Source organism: Chlamydotis macqueenii, chromosome 10 (genome assembly GCF_036417535.1).
Source record: "Chlamydotis macqueenii isolate bChlMac1 chromosome 10, bChlMac1.mat, whole genome shotgun sequence".
NCBI classification, from domain to species: Eukaryota; Metazoa; Chordata; class Aves; order Otidiformes; family Otididae; genus Chlamydotis; species Chlamydotis macqueenii.
Genome location: NC_141565.1, coordinates 16,033,687 through 16,051,321, shown reverse-complemented (window position 1 = coordinate 16,051,321; position 17,635 = coordinate 16,033,687).

The window sequence follows — 17,635 nt, the reverse complement described above, 5'->3', positions numbered from 1 at the left end:
ATTCCGATGACAGACTGCTCTCTCCATGTCACCATGCTGTGAATTCTCCATTTGCACTCAGATGTTATCAGTGACTTTTTTTACCTCTAATCAGAAGTTTCTAATCAGCTTCCTCAGAATTTTTTTTTTTTAATCGGCGCTGCAGCAAAACAATATGCTGTTTGTGTTTGGGAATATTTATTTAGTAACAGGAAAGAACCTAAAAACATTGAGCCAAGGAGTTATCTGTATTTTTTCTTTTAGTTTTGCATTTATTTTGACAGTTACATCTCTATCTGCTCCATCAGCTGTTGCATGGAGAGCAGCTCCACCCCGATCTGGGGTTGCTTCTGAGGTTACGAAAATTTACTCACCGATTCACTCTATGCACTGTAGCTTTTGTGAAATGGATTAATTTAGAAGTTTAATTACTGGAGATTAAATATATGACAGTAGATGTAGACTGGAACATAATACTGATGCTCAGCCAACCTTGAACTTGCATATTTGACTTGCTCAGCAAAACCCCATCAGATTTGTAGAACCACAAGGTTTACCTATGTACATTTTCAGGTTGGTGTTTGTGGGAGCTGGCTTTTTCTTCTGTGATTTACGTGATGTTGGAGGATTATGTTAAAAGTACTTAGGTCTGCATTTACTTTTCTCAGCCTTGAAAAAGTGCCCAGCTATGGATTAAAGAAAGTTAATACTATACACACAATTTTTTTGCAAGATGTTTTTCCAGTTTTATTTTGCTAACAAAGGCATAACATACATGTGTTGAAGCCCACTTTCAGCTTTACTGTGTTGTAAAAAAAATGATGATAGTTGATGGAGAAGGACAGAAATATTTAATTTAAAAAAAAAAAACCAAACAAAACCAGAAACAAGACCAAGCCAAAAAAAAAATCCATGGCAGCAGAAACGAAAGCTGTAAAATGAAAAAAAAAAAAAAAAAAAAAAGGTTTCAAACTATTTTAATTACATTTTGTAATAAGCTCAAGAAATGACCCATACTGATTATGAGGAAGCAATCCATGACAACCCAGGCAGTTTTTATTTTCCCCAGACTGCTACTGACTGTGGATGCATCTCACCCATCCATTTGCTTGACTGTTTATTTGCTCTGAGATCAGCTCATGTCCTGGCTACTGGCCAGTTGCCACCTGGGAACATTTTACACATCTCCATACTTTTCCCCTGGGAGTGGATCAGATGCATGACTGGATTCGCAAACCCATATCAACCTGCATCTGCTGCAGAGGCTGGGAAGAACGCGTGTGGCTAACCCAACCCTGCTCACCCGGGGCACAGAAGGGATGGCGCAGCTCCTTGTCCCTGTGCGTCTCTTGTGTCTGATGGGGCTGGAAGGGCTCCAAAGGCACATTTGGAAACACCTCCCCATTGAGATCACAGAGTGACACAGAGATGTTACCTTGCTTGTTCACTAGAAAAGACCAGCTGTGTCTAGACGACTCCCTGCAGATACCAATCTAAGCTGAACCCAATTACTGGGATGTTTCACCTGCCCAAACGATGCACTCCAGCACTTAATGAGCATTACTGCAGGGGAGCAACCCACAGTTTGTTCACTTGTGGTGGAGCGTTAGCAGTATGAGCTTGTCACGTGAAGCTCCTTAAAAGCACTGATGCTTCAGCCTCTGCTGTTTGCTGGTGGGGGAGGCTCCTTGCAGGCAGTGTGGGCTGTGGAGACCCTGTCCTCTCTTAGCAGGTAGGTGGGGACTCTCTGTGCACCAGCATGGCCATTCGTGAAGAGGAAGGAGGTGGACTTTGAATGAGTTGTACTTAATGTTTTCCCACTGTCAGTGTGGTTATGTGCTGGTGTAGATGGTTTGCCCTCACCCCAAGGGTGGCTGTGCTCACAGCTCCTGGATGTGTCTTCCTGTGCCTTTCTGCTGGTGCTGCTCAGGGCAAACAGCAAGCAGGCAGGAGGTTTGCAGAGTGTGTTGAACTGCTCCTCTGTTTCCTAGCACAATTTTAAATGTCTCTCTGTGTGCCATTCTTCTTTTCTTGCTTCAGCTGAAAATATAGGGCTAGCAATTTGTGCAGGCAAGTGTTGTTATACCCCCACTGATTTGACTAGCCTACACTGATTTAAATTAATACAGGATGTTAATAAAAAGGATGAAAATAAAAAGAAGCCAGAAGGGATTTAGCATGCTATGCAAGGTGACGTGCTCTGACACAGACCAGTACTGGCATTGGGTTGGATCAGAAGTGGAAAGGACTGACAGGTCCCTCTTAAATCTGGTTCTTATGCCACTGCCACGGTGACACAGACATTCCTTGTGTTCTGCACGTGTGCTTGTGTGTTGTGTGCCCCTTGAATATCAATACTTTATTTTCTGGTCTGTAATTAGAAAATCCTGAGTTCTTCCAATGTTTTCCAGCAGATGAGCTAACAGCTAATTTTGAGAAATATGGAATCAACTGCTTTATCTCTGGACCTTGGAGCACATCTCTCCAAGAGACTTACTCCTGGAGACAGCAATATACCACAGCTATAATTTATCAAGGAAAAACAATAGCAATGCCCTCATACATCAGGGAGAGCTCTTTCATGTGGTGAGGTCAGCACCAACCTCACCGCTCTATAGGAGATTACACATCAGTTCAAGTGTCAAATGTGCGAAAATAAATGGATGTTTCACCCTGCCTGGCTCCCTGCACCCAGCGGGTCAGAGCTGGGCAGCCAGGAGAGGCTCCGGTCCCTGGGCTGGGGGGTCCCAGCCCCTCCTCAGCAAGATGAACCCCAATTGTAGACATGACTTTTATGGTTATTTTTTAATACAGTTCAGATTCTTGCTGTAGGTTTTTGGCAGACACACCCTCGAGGGTCTTGCATGCTGCTTGATTCAGCACAGATTGCTGGTTTGGGCTGTGTTGTGACTTTTTTTTTTTTTTTTTTTTTTGCTGGAGTGGCCCCTGCTCACAGACAGAGCCTGTGCAAAGGGTGCAGGATCACACCTGCAATCTTCATGGCTAAGAAGAGCATGAACTTGAGGCATGTTAAGGACAGCTGAAAATAATTGCTAACTGATCTGGTGGAGACTGGCCCTTAGAAACCATTTGATTTGTGTGAGTAAGTTTCCTAGGAATTACACTCGAATCCTGATGTGATGAACCATAAGACTTCTTTCTGCAGTTCTGCGGCCTTCATGTCGCCATGTTTTGAGCCAATTTTGACGATTCGCATTTCTATGCCAAGGAAAACTTCCTCAACACACATAGTTCCTGCATCTGTGCAGTAGTTGGTTTTCAAAGTTAAACATCCCTGTTGTTTCACTTTTGTTTTTTTTTTTTTTTTTTTTAGATGCCAGGAGGGATTAGACATTACCATGGGCTAATTTCTTGTACAATTTCAGTTTTTACCTTCCAGTTGCCTTGAAATTTACAGCTGCAACAACAGGAACAAACCCCATGCTCTCAGCAAATACAAATTAGTCAAAAGCAAAAGAGAACTGTTTTTTTCTTGTGTTCTGCTTGCAGCTGTTTATCCCTAAATTGGAGAGCTACTTACACCCGCTCCATCTGAGCCTTATAAACAGGCACTACCCCAGTCTCAGGCAACACATTCAGTGTCAGCCCAGAGCTCAGCAGAGGCACCTTCTCTGCTCAGAGAGAAATACTCACGTTTACAATTAATACCCTGGATCTCAAGGATTTTCTTTTAATGCAAGTGATGCTGAACACTTTGGTTAAAGGATTCAGTTATTTGTATTTTTTCATGTCTTTGATACTGTTGTTCAAACCAGATTTATGCAAACAAGACTGTGCTCCTGCTGTAATTATTGCATAGGAATAAACAGACAGGACTGCGAACGCATCAAGGGGAGCAGCTGAATTTCAAAGCCCATCATGCTGCAAGCATGACTGCTCAGCCCCTGACTGGGGCAGGAAAACCATGGTCTGGAAATTTTATGTACAGTTTTTCTTACGAACAGCATGTGTGGTGTTCAAAATAGAAAAAAAAAAGGCATGCAGACACACACCCAGAATGATGCCTTTTTGGAGCAGCATTGCTCAAGGGTCAGTGTTTTTCTCCTCAGGATGAATTTCTGTATCAACTACACTGACTGTCCTAGAGGTGCTTGGACAGTAGGGGCTGTGATGTCCCTCTAGCAGAGCGGCTGTAGCTGACACTACACATGTTTCCAGCCTGCTCTGGCTTCAAACAGCTCCCCTGGCCCAGGCATCACCACCCAAAAGAGTGAGGGAATCAGGGAATCACCTTGCTGCCTTTGGCAAATTTTGGCATGCTGTTATTAGATTCAGATGCTGGAACATATGCTAATGCTGGAGAGCCTACATCATGCCTGCGGATGTTTGCTAATCCCAAATTTCAGAGCCTCCCTGGCCTTGCCAGAACATCAAAGCTTGGCAGAGCGCCGCGGCGCAGATGAGGAAATTACGCAGGGGCAGTACATGGCAGGTAATGGATTAGGGTCTTTCAGAGGAGCGAATGTTTGGATCAGGGAAACGATCGGTAATTATGAACAGTATGGGACTTCAGATGGTTCCAGGATTAATTTATATCTAGCTGCTTTATTCTCTTGTCAGCATTCCCTCTGCCCCTTCCACCGTATCCCTGAGGGGGAGGACCTGCAGCCCATCTTCTCTTCCTCCCACAATGGGCCTGACTCCAGGTGCTGCTGGGCTTGGCCCCTGTGCTGGCTCTGAGGGCTGTCTGCTCTGTCATTAGCAACTCTCCATCTTGCCTGTTACAGAAACATATGGGAAATGAGTCCTTCTGCCCCATTTTATGGGGGCCAATCCCCAAGCAAAGATCAGCTTGCAGATCAGCTGAGCACCTGAGCTCAGACACGCACGCGTGCTCCCATGAATGCCAAAATAAAACTAGGAATAAGTAACCAAACCTGAAGAGACCCTAGGAAACTCTGTTTTTAAAAGTATTTGAGTAATTGTAAAAAGATGTTTAAATAGCCTGGGTCAGTTTCAGTTCCTAATTCTAGGAATGGCCTTGAAATGAAATATTAAGCTGCTGTTTATTGGACATGGACAAAGCAAGCGCAGCCTGGCTGGGGTGGGAAGTGGATGGTTAGCGTAGGCTGGGGGAACTATAACTTGGCCTTTCTCCATGCATAACCAGAGCCAGTAACATGCCACTTAAAAAGCTGCCTGAAAAGTTCACGTGTTGGTGAAAGTGGGGTGGGTCTGTAGCAAGGGCTCTCCTTGCCTCCTGGCTCAGCAGACGTGCCTACCCGCTAGTTAGGCCCCTCAGCAGGACAAAAATATTTGCAAGCAGAATGTCGTACTCATAGTGTAAAAGTCTGCGATGGCTAATGAGGCCAGAGCAGTCTCCATGCTGTTGGGGTTAATGCACAATGGGATATTTTTTGCTGCATTTTCCATCTAGCACGGCTTCTAACAAACCCCAAAGTAGCCCCACTCCTTTCTGCCTTCTTACCTCCACTTGCCTCAGGACACCTCTGCACCCACCTCTCCAAAACGCCTCAATGACTCTTAAAAGCAGGGCCTCCAAAGCCATGGTGTTCCCATATAAAAAACTCCAGCAGAGTTTCTCATCCCTACTCCTGATATGTTACACAAGTACTGTAAATGCTAAGGGGAAGGCCCCATACTATTTCCCCATGGGAATTCCTTGGCTGTACAAAGATTTAGGGTTTGCTGTGTAGTCCAGGTGCCATTTTGATTTGAGTAGTGGCTGCATTAGTCACACAGGAGAGGAGGTAACATATTTCATTGGAGCTGCTGGGAATAGACCGTGGCCAGGAAATGAGAAAATGTGGCCATCCCTCACCTGCATTTTCATTACTTTCCTCCCTCCACGCTCTGGTCTCTCCTCACACGTCAGGAGGTACTCAGCGGCCCCAGAAAAGCATTTATGTATGTGCTGGGCTCTCTCTGGAGACTGGGTAATACCTCACTACTGTTATTAGCAAGTAAATTTATTTCCTTAGCAAAAAACAGCGAGGCTCATACTACCGTACTGGTGGCTCTAAAGCTTTGACCAGTCGGTCATTACACTGTCTGTACCCCACACCACCAGCCAGTACGTTTATTGCTTTTCTTCCTCTCTCTCTTTTTGTCATGAGCAAGAAATAAGAGACTGTCCTTTCCCCTACTTACCTCATTAGGACTTTAATAACTGAAAGCACATTTTTGGCAATTAAAGTTGGCAGTCATCAGGGTTTCTCTTTTTTTTTTTTTAAAAAAAAAAAAAAAACAAGTCTGAACCTTTGCAGCAGTCTCAACAAAAAAGGAGGATTTTTTTTTTCCCCCCTCTCTTTTTTTTTTTTTTTTTTTTTTTTGGAAGCTTATAAAAAGAAAATCTGTGCCACTGTTGTGTAATGTTCTCAAGAGGAACAACTAACTTTCTATACAGTTAGCAAAATTAAGGAGTTTACAGTTTTCCCAGCTGTTTTCTGTGATGCAACATAAACAGTAAGAGCGATAGCCTGCCTTGGAAATGCTCCGTGCAAGCCGCACCATTGGATTCCAGTGTGATAAGGTTAGGTTATGCTGTCTGCTGCTGCTTGTTGTTCTCAAATTTCTGAGTCAGCAAAAGCAGTGAGGAGAAAACATGCAGATATCTCACCATCACCCATTTTCATTCCTTCCTTATGCCAGGAGGAATGCAATAAAATTGATGTAGGGACACAGAGAGTTACCAAGGGAGTTTTTGTGGCTTCTAGAGCAGAAGCACTGGGCTTTGCATTGGGGGGGAGGGGGAGAGGAAAAAAAAAAACAACACTCTTGTGGCATTTCCAGAAATAAAAACTTGCAGAATAAGGGAGCTTTCATGCCTGTGTGTAAGCTGAGCTGTGCAAAGTGGGGTCCTACCCATCAGGACAGTGGTCACAAGTTGCTTGGATTGGCCCTTGCTGTGAAACGCTCTGTGGATGGATGTGGTCATGGGTGCTCTGCCCGTGCTCTGGTGAGACATCAGGCAGCTCTGGTCTCAGCTGAGGCCGGTTTTTACCCATCTCCATAAATCATAGAATGGTTAGGGTTGGAAGGGACCTTCAAAGGTCATCTAGTCCAACCCCCATCATTCCTTGCAGAAGGTACAAAGCATGTGATCAACTCCCTGGCACGTGGAATTGGGATGGATGGTGAACTGGAAGCAGGCGTGGGGTGAGAGGGGTGAAGGGAGGCTGTGTACCACCGGGATGGGTTTGGTGCTGCTGTCCCCCAAGTCTGAGAGCCACACTGGAGTAAATCTCAGTAGATCCAAGAGTTAGGGGTAGGAGTTGAGCGGGAGTGAGTACAGTGGCACGGTGCCAAAATATTATCCTGAAATAGACCCAAATGGCAAATAAGCACCAGAATTAGGTGGCAAGCATGTGCTTTGAGTGTCTGATCTAATACCTGCTCTGCCACTGAGGCAGAGCTCTCCATGTGGGAGTGAGCTAGCAGGAAGCTCAATCAATCATGTCTGCAAGTGCTACAATTGCACATGCTGATGAAGGGTGGATGTAGGACTCAAGCTGAAACATCCTCTGAAAATGGATCAACCCTTCTAGAGCTCAGAATCCACTTGAAACCATCTTGCAGAGGGAGAAACAATCAACAAAGTGAGTCTATTTGTCCTGGGGCTGAGCTCTCTAAAACAACCATGGCCTCTTATTAAAGCCAAGGCAAAGCCGTGGAGGCTCTGTACTGCTTCAGCTCCCATGGAAATCCACAAGCCCGAGATGCCTCTACAGGTCTAGACATCACATACCTGCAGACACAGCAGCTGGAAAGGTACATTTCCTGTGAACACTATTATTTTATTGTTGAAATTCAAGTGGAAAATCAAGTTAAAGATGGTAGTGCTGCTGGCATCTGATTCCAATTCTCAGTTACACTTTGTCCTTCCACGATCTCTTCAGCTGGTGAGAAATGACAGGGTCTGATACTGGTTTTGTGCCAAGGGAAATCATCTGAATCTGAACATAGCCTTCCAGAGAGATTTTTAGTGAATTGCAAAGGTGGTTTTTTTTCCTTCCCTTGACGTTCAACAAGCCCTCTCCTGCCTCCCCCACGCCTGTCTCTTTCTATGGCTGAGACGTCTGGTCATGCCCTGCTCCACAGAGAAGAAGCCAGGCATGTCTGAAATGTTTATAGCTGTTGTTACCAAGATACAGGAGGAGGCTCATCAGGTCCGTGTGCCAAGCTATTAGCTGCTGAAAGTGTACCAAGTCAGGGGCTGCAAACGCACAGACTGACAGGTCCCTTGCTAACGAGAGGACTGAAGGCAACAACCAGCATTTTCTGAGCAATTTTGAGCCATTCTTCTATCAAATCATCTGATATCAACAGTGGGTTAACTACACAGCTGAGAACAGAGCAATAGCTCCGGTGCTTTGGTGTAGTTTGGATACTGGCATTGATTGAAGTTCTCAAGTGAATTGTGAAGAGGAGGATTCAGCAATGATGTCCTTTGCAGTCTTTCCCTCTGAAGTCTCCAATTCTGGTTGAATCAAACTTTGATGGAAAAAGAAACAGATATGAAGAGCTGGAAGAGAAACAGACTTCCAGTGCCCAAAGATTTTCTAGAATTCAGATTTTTTCTGTGCTGTATCGCTACAAAGTCAAGGCCTCCCAAAAGGTTCTGCAGAAAAAATGATTGAAAGCAGCCTGTTCAGCAATAATAGAGAGCCTGAGGGCAAGGCCAGTTGCGTGAGCTGTGGGAGGTGCAGCTTGCTCTGAATCATGGTGCAGATTCTTAAATTTGGTTCTCCCACGTTCCTGAAGAGCTGCCCAAGGGGCAGGCAATTCCTTACTCGGGGGTGAGTCTCTCTTGGCCTGCACTGAGGAATACTGGCCAGGAGCTGGGAAGCCTTTCCTAATGAATTCTTATCAGCATCAATACATTCTCAAAGTCTTTTGATGAGCTGACATCTTGCAGTGTAGATGTTTTGGTGGCAGAGTCCCAGCCTCTTCTAAATGCAATACTCTAACAGGCTGAGCAGCAGTGTAAACACCGACTTTGAAAGATGTTCAAACAAATTTTCTAATATTGTCTCCAACTGTAGTGGCACTTTCATGGTATCATCCTGTAAAGCAATACAGCAGTTTCTTGCTGGGCTGCTCAAGCTTTCGTTCACATGCAGCTACTGACTGCGGTGCATTGAGGTTTGTAGCTAATTGAGAGATGCATCAGGACAGAAACCCTCTGATGGCTTTAATTCCCTCATTCACCTCCGCCTCGTATGCCTGTACCATGCGCAGTGCATCAGATAAACTTATTTAGCCTGAAAACAGCTACACAGGGGAAATGTCCCTGTAGATAAGTTTCTTGGAGAAAATCTGGCAGCTCTTTCAGAAGTGCATAGTTATAGGTATTCTGCTGTTGAACCTTTTCAAATCAGGTTGAAATAAACTCCATTATAAACTAATGATTCCTGCAGTGTTATCAGAATGGTGTTGGTAACATGCTACTTGAGTGCTGTTCTGCCCGTAACCTCAAGATTTTAAGGTGTTCGTGCTTGCCTAGAACCCTCGGCTTCTCTTTTCTGATTTACAATTTTTAATCTTCATGGTTGGATTCACCTTGGGTCTAAACATGACCTTCAAGGCTCTATATCCAAAAAGCTAGATAGAAAAACCCCTAGTGTATCTTACTCATTCTCTTGATTTATTTTGTTTTTTAAGAAAACCTGTTGATTCTAGATGCCTGGCTGTTGTGAAAGACTAACAGTAACCGAGCTTGCAATTACTTGTGTAACCTTTGTATCAAACAGAAACATGTACTACATTAAAAGGCCTATTGTTTTAAATTAAACTTAATATTATTGTAAAGGAAAAATAGAAAGGGAAACATTATTGCAAATACAGTTCACCAAGAGAAATCCCAGATGCTGGAAATCTCCCGTCTAATTGCTGCACAGGTTGATAGGGAATGATTAATATGGAGACAAAAGAAAGCGCAGAGCATTAGACTGGAGATGCAGAAAAAATCTGCAGGCTAGAAAGCAGATAATAATTTTGAGCATATTCTTTAGGGACAATGTGTGAGAACCTAAGGATGGAAAACCTCACTCAGTGGTGCTCTGGATAGGCACAGGCAGGGGAAATAGAAATTGCCAACGCTGGGATACTATTAGGAGCTGTTAAGGTTACCGTCGTTCGTGTCTCACCCTGGGACCGTGAGCAAGGGACCTGCCCCACTGGGGACAATGGCAGACCTCTCTGTGGGTGAGCGCAGGGTCACGCCCTGGCAGAGCAAGTTTTGCCCACGGATCTCTTCCTTTTTCCTTTCTAAATTATTGTTCATTAGTATCTCCTTCCTGCAGAGGCCCCTGAACTTTGGCCCAGCTGGCAAAGGGTGGGTTTGTAAGTCAATTCCTTTATTAAGCAGAATCTGAGGCCTCTTTGCTGCTGCTGTCATAAAGTCCTGCACAAGCTGGTACCAACTCAACCAGAAGTCTGATCTCTCCTTCCAGTGAGGAGCAGCTGAGCTTTGAGTCCATTTGTTAGCTTTGGCAAGCTCAGTAATTTCTTTAATCTTCCAGTAAGTCTCTTTTTTTTTTCCCCCCTCCAAATGATTCTGGATCCTTTACTAGAAGGATGTTGTAAATCACTCCAGAAGCTGGGGGGAAGGAAGTCAAGCCAGTTGTCCAACTTCTCAGCATGTATCTGTAATACCCCTTTTGCTCCAACCGATGTCAAGGATGTTTTCACAAATTATGCTCCATGTTTTTAGGAAGTGGACATGCATTTAATAGCTTCTTTAATATTGCTTTTTTACTCCCTCTAGCTGGTGTGCATGTTTCTCGACACTCTATATGAGGTGGCAACTCAGAGTTGACAGTAACTGCATGGACACCTGTAGAAATTTGGCCTTGAATGTACTCGTGGCCTCCTGGCAGGCCTTCTCCAGTTTATCTGGGATCGAACCAGCAGTAATTGGCTTTCAGGAAAGGACTACTAATTTCCCTTTCCAAGCTGAGTGCCAGATTCTGGCAGGACACGAAAGCCTGTGCTGGAAGAAAAACAAGGCTCAAACTTGTCTATTAGCTGGAGCTGCGCTGTGAGACAGGCACGCAGGGCAGGATATTTCTGTTTCCCTAGTTTCCAGTAGGGTTTTCTCTAAAACCGTGCAATTTTATTTGCTTAGAACATAACAGTCTCAGGCTGCATTTGCTCCGTTTGCTCTGGAAGTGGAGCACGAGGGGCCGTAGCTCCAGCAGTAGCACTTGCACCCCAGGACCAAAGGCAGGATCACCCCTTTGTGCTGGCCAACGCCCGACTCCAAGGGAAAGGTGGAGCTGGCACCACCTCATGCCGGCAAGAGCAGATCGGGCCCCTTGGCTGTAAGATGCTCTCCAGTGTCTACTCTCACTGCAGGTGGTGGTGACAAGCAGCTCACTAGCTGCACATTAAACCCAGCACCCCTCTTTGTGCTATTAAGTGTTTTCTTCTGGGCTGAGTAAATTACCACTGGACATCTGTAAAACACATTTATGTGGCTAGTGGGTTTCTGCAGACAAAGATGGGTTAGCTCTAGCTACCCTCCCAGTTTAGCCCCAGGGTATGTTTCTGCTGTGGATCGTCTCCAGTGAGGAGCAGCATTCCAGAGTTAACAAAAGGCAAGAGAAGCATTTTTGGTCTGTGTTATCCATTAGTTCCTAGAAGCTTGTGCCAAACAAATTCTTATTGTTACGGTTGATTTGTATGTAGATATCAATGGATATACCTCTGAGAGCAAGGGAATTCTGTACGTAGGAACTCATCTCCAACAGTTCACGTTTTTATGGCTTTCTGTGCGCTGCGCTGGGTATTGCACATTATTAATATGTATGCTATCTGATTTCTAAAACCCAGGGGGATACATTTGCTTTTTCTCATTCCTCAAACTTGCAAAAGTGCATTCATATGTTCTGATTTTTGCATGGTTACTGTCTTCATTGACTTTGACCATTTCCAACATTGTGTTAGGCATGTATGTTTTTGGGAATGATCAGAACCTTACTCTGACCTTTTCAAAATGAAAAAAAGCTACCATAACTTCTAGACAGATGCAATTGCTTTCTTCTGTGTCTCCCCAGTGCCTAGTTGTGGGTTCCTCAGACATGAATCCTGTACTTCGGTACTGCAATTATTTAAGGAACAACTACAAAATAGCTGTGAACAAAGGAAACAGAGCACCCAGGGATACGCTCTACCCTCCTGCATGAAGATAAAGGTTAAGAGCTCCTTTAGATGAGCTACACTGCTCAGTGCACAGGAGTCCTGCATCGTTGCACCAAAATGCATACACTGAAAAATTTGGTAAACGTTAACAAATTTCGCTAGTTCCTCATGGTGCAAGTAATTATTCTATTTTCTCAATATAATTCAAAGAAAATAAAGCACCAAAACCTTTTCTCTTGACAAGGGCCTCTTAAAATTGGGAATCAAAACTACCTTGTAGCAACAGCTCATACTTGGCAAACAAATGTCTACCGAGCCCATTTCCTGGAGTTATTTGTGCCTTGCTCTCAGTCTGTATGTGAAGTATATGGCTAACATAGCACTCATCTAATTTAAAGCTGGGAGAGAAGCCATTGTGTATAGTAGAAGGTATGAGTGGGGGAAATCCAAAGATATTATTTTCCAGGCTGTATTTGTTTTTAAATCTGAGACATGCTGCAATCTGGTTGTTCCAAAGGGGGACAGAAGAAGGGAAATTTCTCAAGAAATATTTTTATGAACCATGAAGATAAATCACCTCCTTCAGAGCTGAGTTAGCAGTAGTCAAAGAAGCCATAATTCCTGAGCGGGGAAGGAACTCGGTGTAACCCTTGTTCTGCGTGCCGGCAGTACGCTGCACCCACAGAGCGTTTGTTTAAAGGCTTCATCCCTCCAGTACCGAGGGGAATCCTGGTGAAAGGGAGCACTAATGACGTCTGAAGTTACTAACGTGCTATTAAAAGCAAGCCTCCTGTTTGAAGTTGGCAGTGCATGAATCTTTTGTGATTAGAGGAAGAAGGGCAACAGATAACAAGATAAAGATATCTACCAGAGCTAACTCACAATATTTGCAGAGCACAAAGAAGAAATGGTGAACTGTGCTGCTGCGAATGACCCTCAGTTCATCTGTCCTCTAACATTTCGATTGCCTTGAGTAGTGCCTGCTTCACACACGCGATTTAAGCACTAAAGGGCCAAGCGGAAGCTGTGCTTGCTTCTGGCCATCCGGCTGGGTTTGAATTGGATGTCAAATGCAGACAGCCCTCTGGGAGCAACTTTCAGAGACATCCTAGATTGCCAGCGTTGCTTGCTGCTGACACTGTGATGCTCCAAGGCTCCAGGAAGAGGCTGAGCAAGGCCTTTGGGAGGGGAGAGCATCACTGCAGGAGAATCAACACCTCTCCCCGTCTTCACGCCCACCCCAGTCTATGTTTCTGCTGTGGGACAGTGTTTTGATGGACGCATTATCTTTTACAACTGAGCAGAGGGGCCCCTCTCCTGGAAGAGAGCTCCTGGGGAGGTATTTCATCTGCCATCCAATCCCTTTCTGCTGCCTAAGCTTAGTCAAAAGGCACTGTGGGGTTAACCCTTGGAGGCCTGGTTCTGTTCAGACCTTTGGGTGACTGGGTCAAGAGCAGCTTTGCAGATTTTAGGCACCAGGAAGCACAAGATTGTGCCTTTGACTTTGCTCTTTGGCATCCACAGCTGAAAATGGGATTTAAAGTGCCAAAAAAATCAGGGCAAAAATAGAGAACAGAAATGTGTAACTCATCTAAGGTACCAGACAGTGACAGACTATATAAAATGTTATTGTTCAACAGTGTCTCTAATAAACTCCATTTACTAGTGTTAGCAGCTTGGCAACTTGGAAACCCCAAACTTCAGTTAAGTAAGGAAACAAAAAGCAGAGCCATATGATGATACCAATAAACTACGCAGCTGGTTTCTGTTTTAGAAGATATTCTACTTTCCATATTAAATAAAGCTGCTTAGAGTGCAAAAAAAACCCATATGGCTTTCTGCAAAATGAGAACCAAGTTCCAAAATAAAAAATCCTTGGCCATGTACACCCATTAAATATAAAAGTGTGTTTTTTCTTTAGCTAGCTACTGTAACATCAGAGATGAACCCACCTCAGTGGAGTGAGGAGTGAGGGAGCCTTCTGTTCCCAGGAGACACTTGGAGCTTGGGAGATGCTGCAGTGGAGCTGTGATGCTCAGTATCTCTATGATGTGCATGTAAGGCCAGGTCCCACATCCCGACCTGCCACGGGTTTCAGTAGGAATGGGAAGATCTCATGGTTTTGCATGAAAAATCTTTAGTCCTTTATAACAAGTTGACCTTCACTACCATCCTTACTGGTGCAGTTTGACCCAATATACTCAACTCTGGTTATGCCCTAAGATTTCTGACTAACAGTCAGAGCCATAAAAATATTGCTATACTTTATAAATCTTGTATCTATTTGTGAAATGAAGTTATAAGAAGTATTACTATATTTGTTTGAAAATATTTAAAACATCCCCTAATTAAATCTCAAGTTCAGCTGCTGATGGCGGTGAGAGATGGCTGCTAATTTTGCCTTTGTTTTGGCCAGTGTCCTTGAGTATTTCACTTTCAGTGCTTGTCTGCTTTTTGATAATTCTGTTACATGCAAAGTCCTGGAAATCTCTCAGTTCTCTGTATTGTAATCAGCAGACTAGACAGCCTCTGACAAAACAAAATTGTGGCATTGGCCTATCACCATTGCCAGTAGCTGGTTCTGCTTGTGCATACTGGTTATATGTGTACCTATGGCTGGGTAAAATGTGTACCTATGGCCAGGTAAAAGTAGCTGAAGAGTTCTGCTGTGCTGGTTTTTGTACAGACACAAGTTGTAAACCCAGGGACAAACTCACAGAGGTGGTTCTCTGGTGTTGTGGACTTCTGAGAGGTCAGGTGGAAATATTTCTCTAAATCCACAGATGTCTCATTCATCTCTGGAGGCTGGAAGAGACACCTGCAAAATTCTCATCCAAGTTTAGTTTGTATTTTTAACATTTCTAATGCTTCTGTGCTGTTTTAATTGTAAATTTCAGGTTTGAAGTCACCTTTCCTGACACTATCAATATTCACAAAGGACATGTGATGTGGTAGCCCCCAGTCATTGCTCTTCTGGTGGGGAATTTGTCTATGAACAGCTGTTCTCATGGAATGTGTCAGCAGTTTTAAAAACATCCAAATGATGTTTTATTGAGGTTTTTCTAAAATAATTTTGAACATACAGCATAATTTTATTCTATAATATGCTGTCATAAGTAGCCTTTAAAGAATAACAAAACAATTTAAGCAGCAGCACTTAAATTTGGGAAGGCATTCTGGCAGTCTGAATAGCTTCAGGAAGCAAATCTTTCCAGATTCCAGGATGTAAGTAATAACACATTTATACACATGTAGATTAATACGGCAGAGATTTAAAAAAAAAAAAAAAAAGTCAGAGAAAGTTGTTGACATGGCCCATCAGAGTTGGAGACTATCAGTGAGCTGATGCTGCTTCCATGCAATTCTGCGCGCTGCTTCAGACAGCACAGCTCTCCAAAGCCTTGGCGTGACCATGATATCATTCACCTTGTGCTTACAAACTATGAGCAGGCAACAAATCTGCAGGTAAGGTGGTGGGGAGACCTTGGTTGCAGGGTTCAGCCTGCGGATGGCCCAGCTGGGCGCTGAATGGTGACTGAAGCAAGTCTGTAGATGGTTTCCTTCACGAAGGGCTGGTTGAGGTTAACAGCTGTGGAGCCCACCGCCCACAGTGTGTGGGCTGCGGTGGCAGCAGTCAGCACGTCCCCCACCAAAGAGAGAAGTGCAATTGTCAAAATGCAAAGCAGCATCTGGAGGGCTGGAAAGTGGAAAAGGCAGGATGGGAAGGAAAGAGGAGCAGTCTGGAGGCATTCAGCCCAGGGCAACTGGACAAACAGCCTTACACAAACATTGTAGTAAGAAGCAAGTCTGCATTCAGCACGGGCAGTGGCGTTGGGGGAGATAAAGATAAAACATCTTCTTTCTATCTCATAGCGAGGAGATAAGGACAAGGTGAGCAAGCTGCTATTTTCGGGAGGAGAGCCCTATTTTCTGGATCTGCTGCCCAGGGGTCACACAAGCACATCAACCTCAAAGAGGAGGCAAGTGATGTTTTCATCTTCAGTGAAGAAGAAACAAGAAGAGATTCACTGGAGCATGCAGGACTAGAACTGCAAGACTGGAGACAGAAAATCCTGCTAATTACAAATCAGGTTATTTATGAAGTGTGGGTCTCCATCTTGCAGGAGCCAGTAGTGAGACAGGCAGCTCTAGCCCCAGAGAAATGCCTCCCGAGAGCCAGCAGCCTAGGAGATAAGCAGGGAGAGATCACAAGAAAGGAAGAACAAGACTCAAACAGAGGAAGCAAATGGCAAACAGAAGCTGTCTGGGGGCGTGAGCATCCTGTGTCACAGCATGTCCTGTGGAGATGCCATGGAAAAATGGTCCATCTCTGAGCTGTGGTGCAAAGGGTAGGGAGAGGAGCTTTGCCTTGTTCCAAAGCTTCAGTGACTGCAAGAAGAAAAAGAAGAAAACAGTGCAAAGGAAGAGGCTTATCGTGTGAATTTGTCAGATCCAGACTCAATAAATCCATGAGGCAGGAGAGGGCCGCCAACCATTCAGTTGCGTTCGCACTTACTTTATTGAATCAACAACCTCTTCACTGCCAGCTGGACTGTCATCTGATAAGCAGAAAAAAAAATCAGGCTGCAGATATATAATAAAACCATTCTGAGGACAGCGGGGAAACTCAGGCTGGTGATAAGGAATGTCCAGAACAGGCAATGCTACCAGTGGGGCTTTATGAGAGCTGCTGGTACAGAGGAGTGCCACCTCCAGCAGCACAGGAGAAGGCGTGGACGTGGCTGCAATGCCATAGCACAATACACTCAGCTTAAGCACAGGATGATGGTCCCTCTGCACCTTGTCTGGGGCACAAGGCTTTGCCAGGCCTTATTTTGCAGAGGTGGATGGATTCAGGGAGAATTTTGTTTAGTCTTGACAGAGCCGTTAAATAATGAACTGGCCAGCCTTCGAAGAAGATGTACTCATGCACCCATAAAAAACAATATAGACTGGATCAGTAGCCACATAAAGGAAAGAAAAAACTCCAGGAAAAATAAAGAACAACTTATCTAAGTGGAGGAACCACAGCTGGACACTGAAAAGAAGTTTCTCACCACTATCAGCATTTTGTGACAGACTAGCTCATCTGCCCAGAGTGAAGCATCCCGTGGCTGGGAGATCAAGAGCGGCTGCTGGCACACTGAGCCAGACAGGAGCAGCATCGTCAGCTGGTTTGGGGGAGAAGCTGACTTTCTGAAAGATGAGCGGGGAAGAGCTGTGCCGAAAAGCCCGGAGATAAATTTTCCACAGATTCAGAGCCCTCCTTCAGCTTCCTGCTGTAATTCTTGGGATGGATGGTATAAATCAGCCCCAAATGAAAAAAGGCTGAAAGATGAAGCCAATAACAAATCAAAATGGATCAAAGCAGGGAGCTGCTGTGTGTAACACAGACTACAGCACTGACAATTCCAGGATTAATTCTGCTCCTATTCAATCATGTACTTGCCCTCGCCCTGGCCACCTCCGTGTCTCCTGGTCTCCTTCTGAGATCCAGGTCTCTCCCGCGGGTACATTGAAGGTGCTGGCA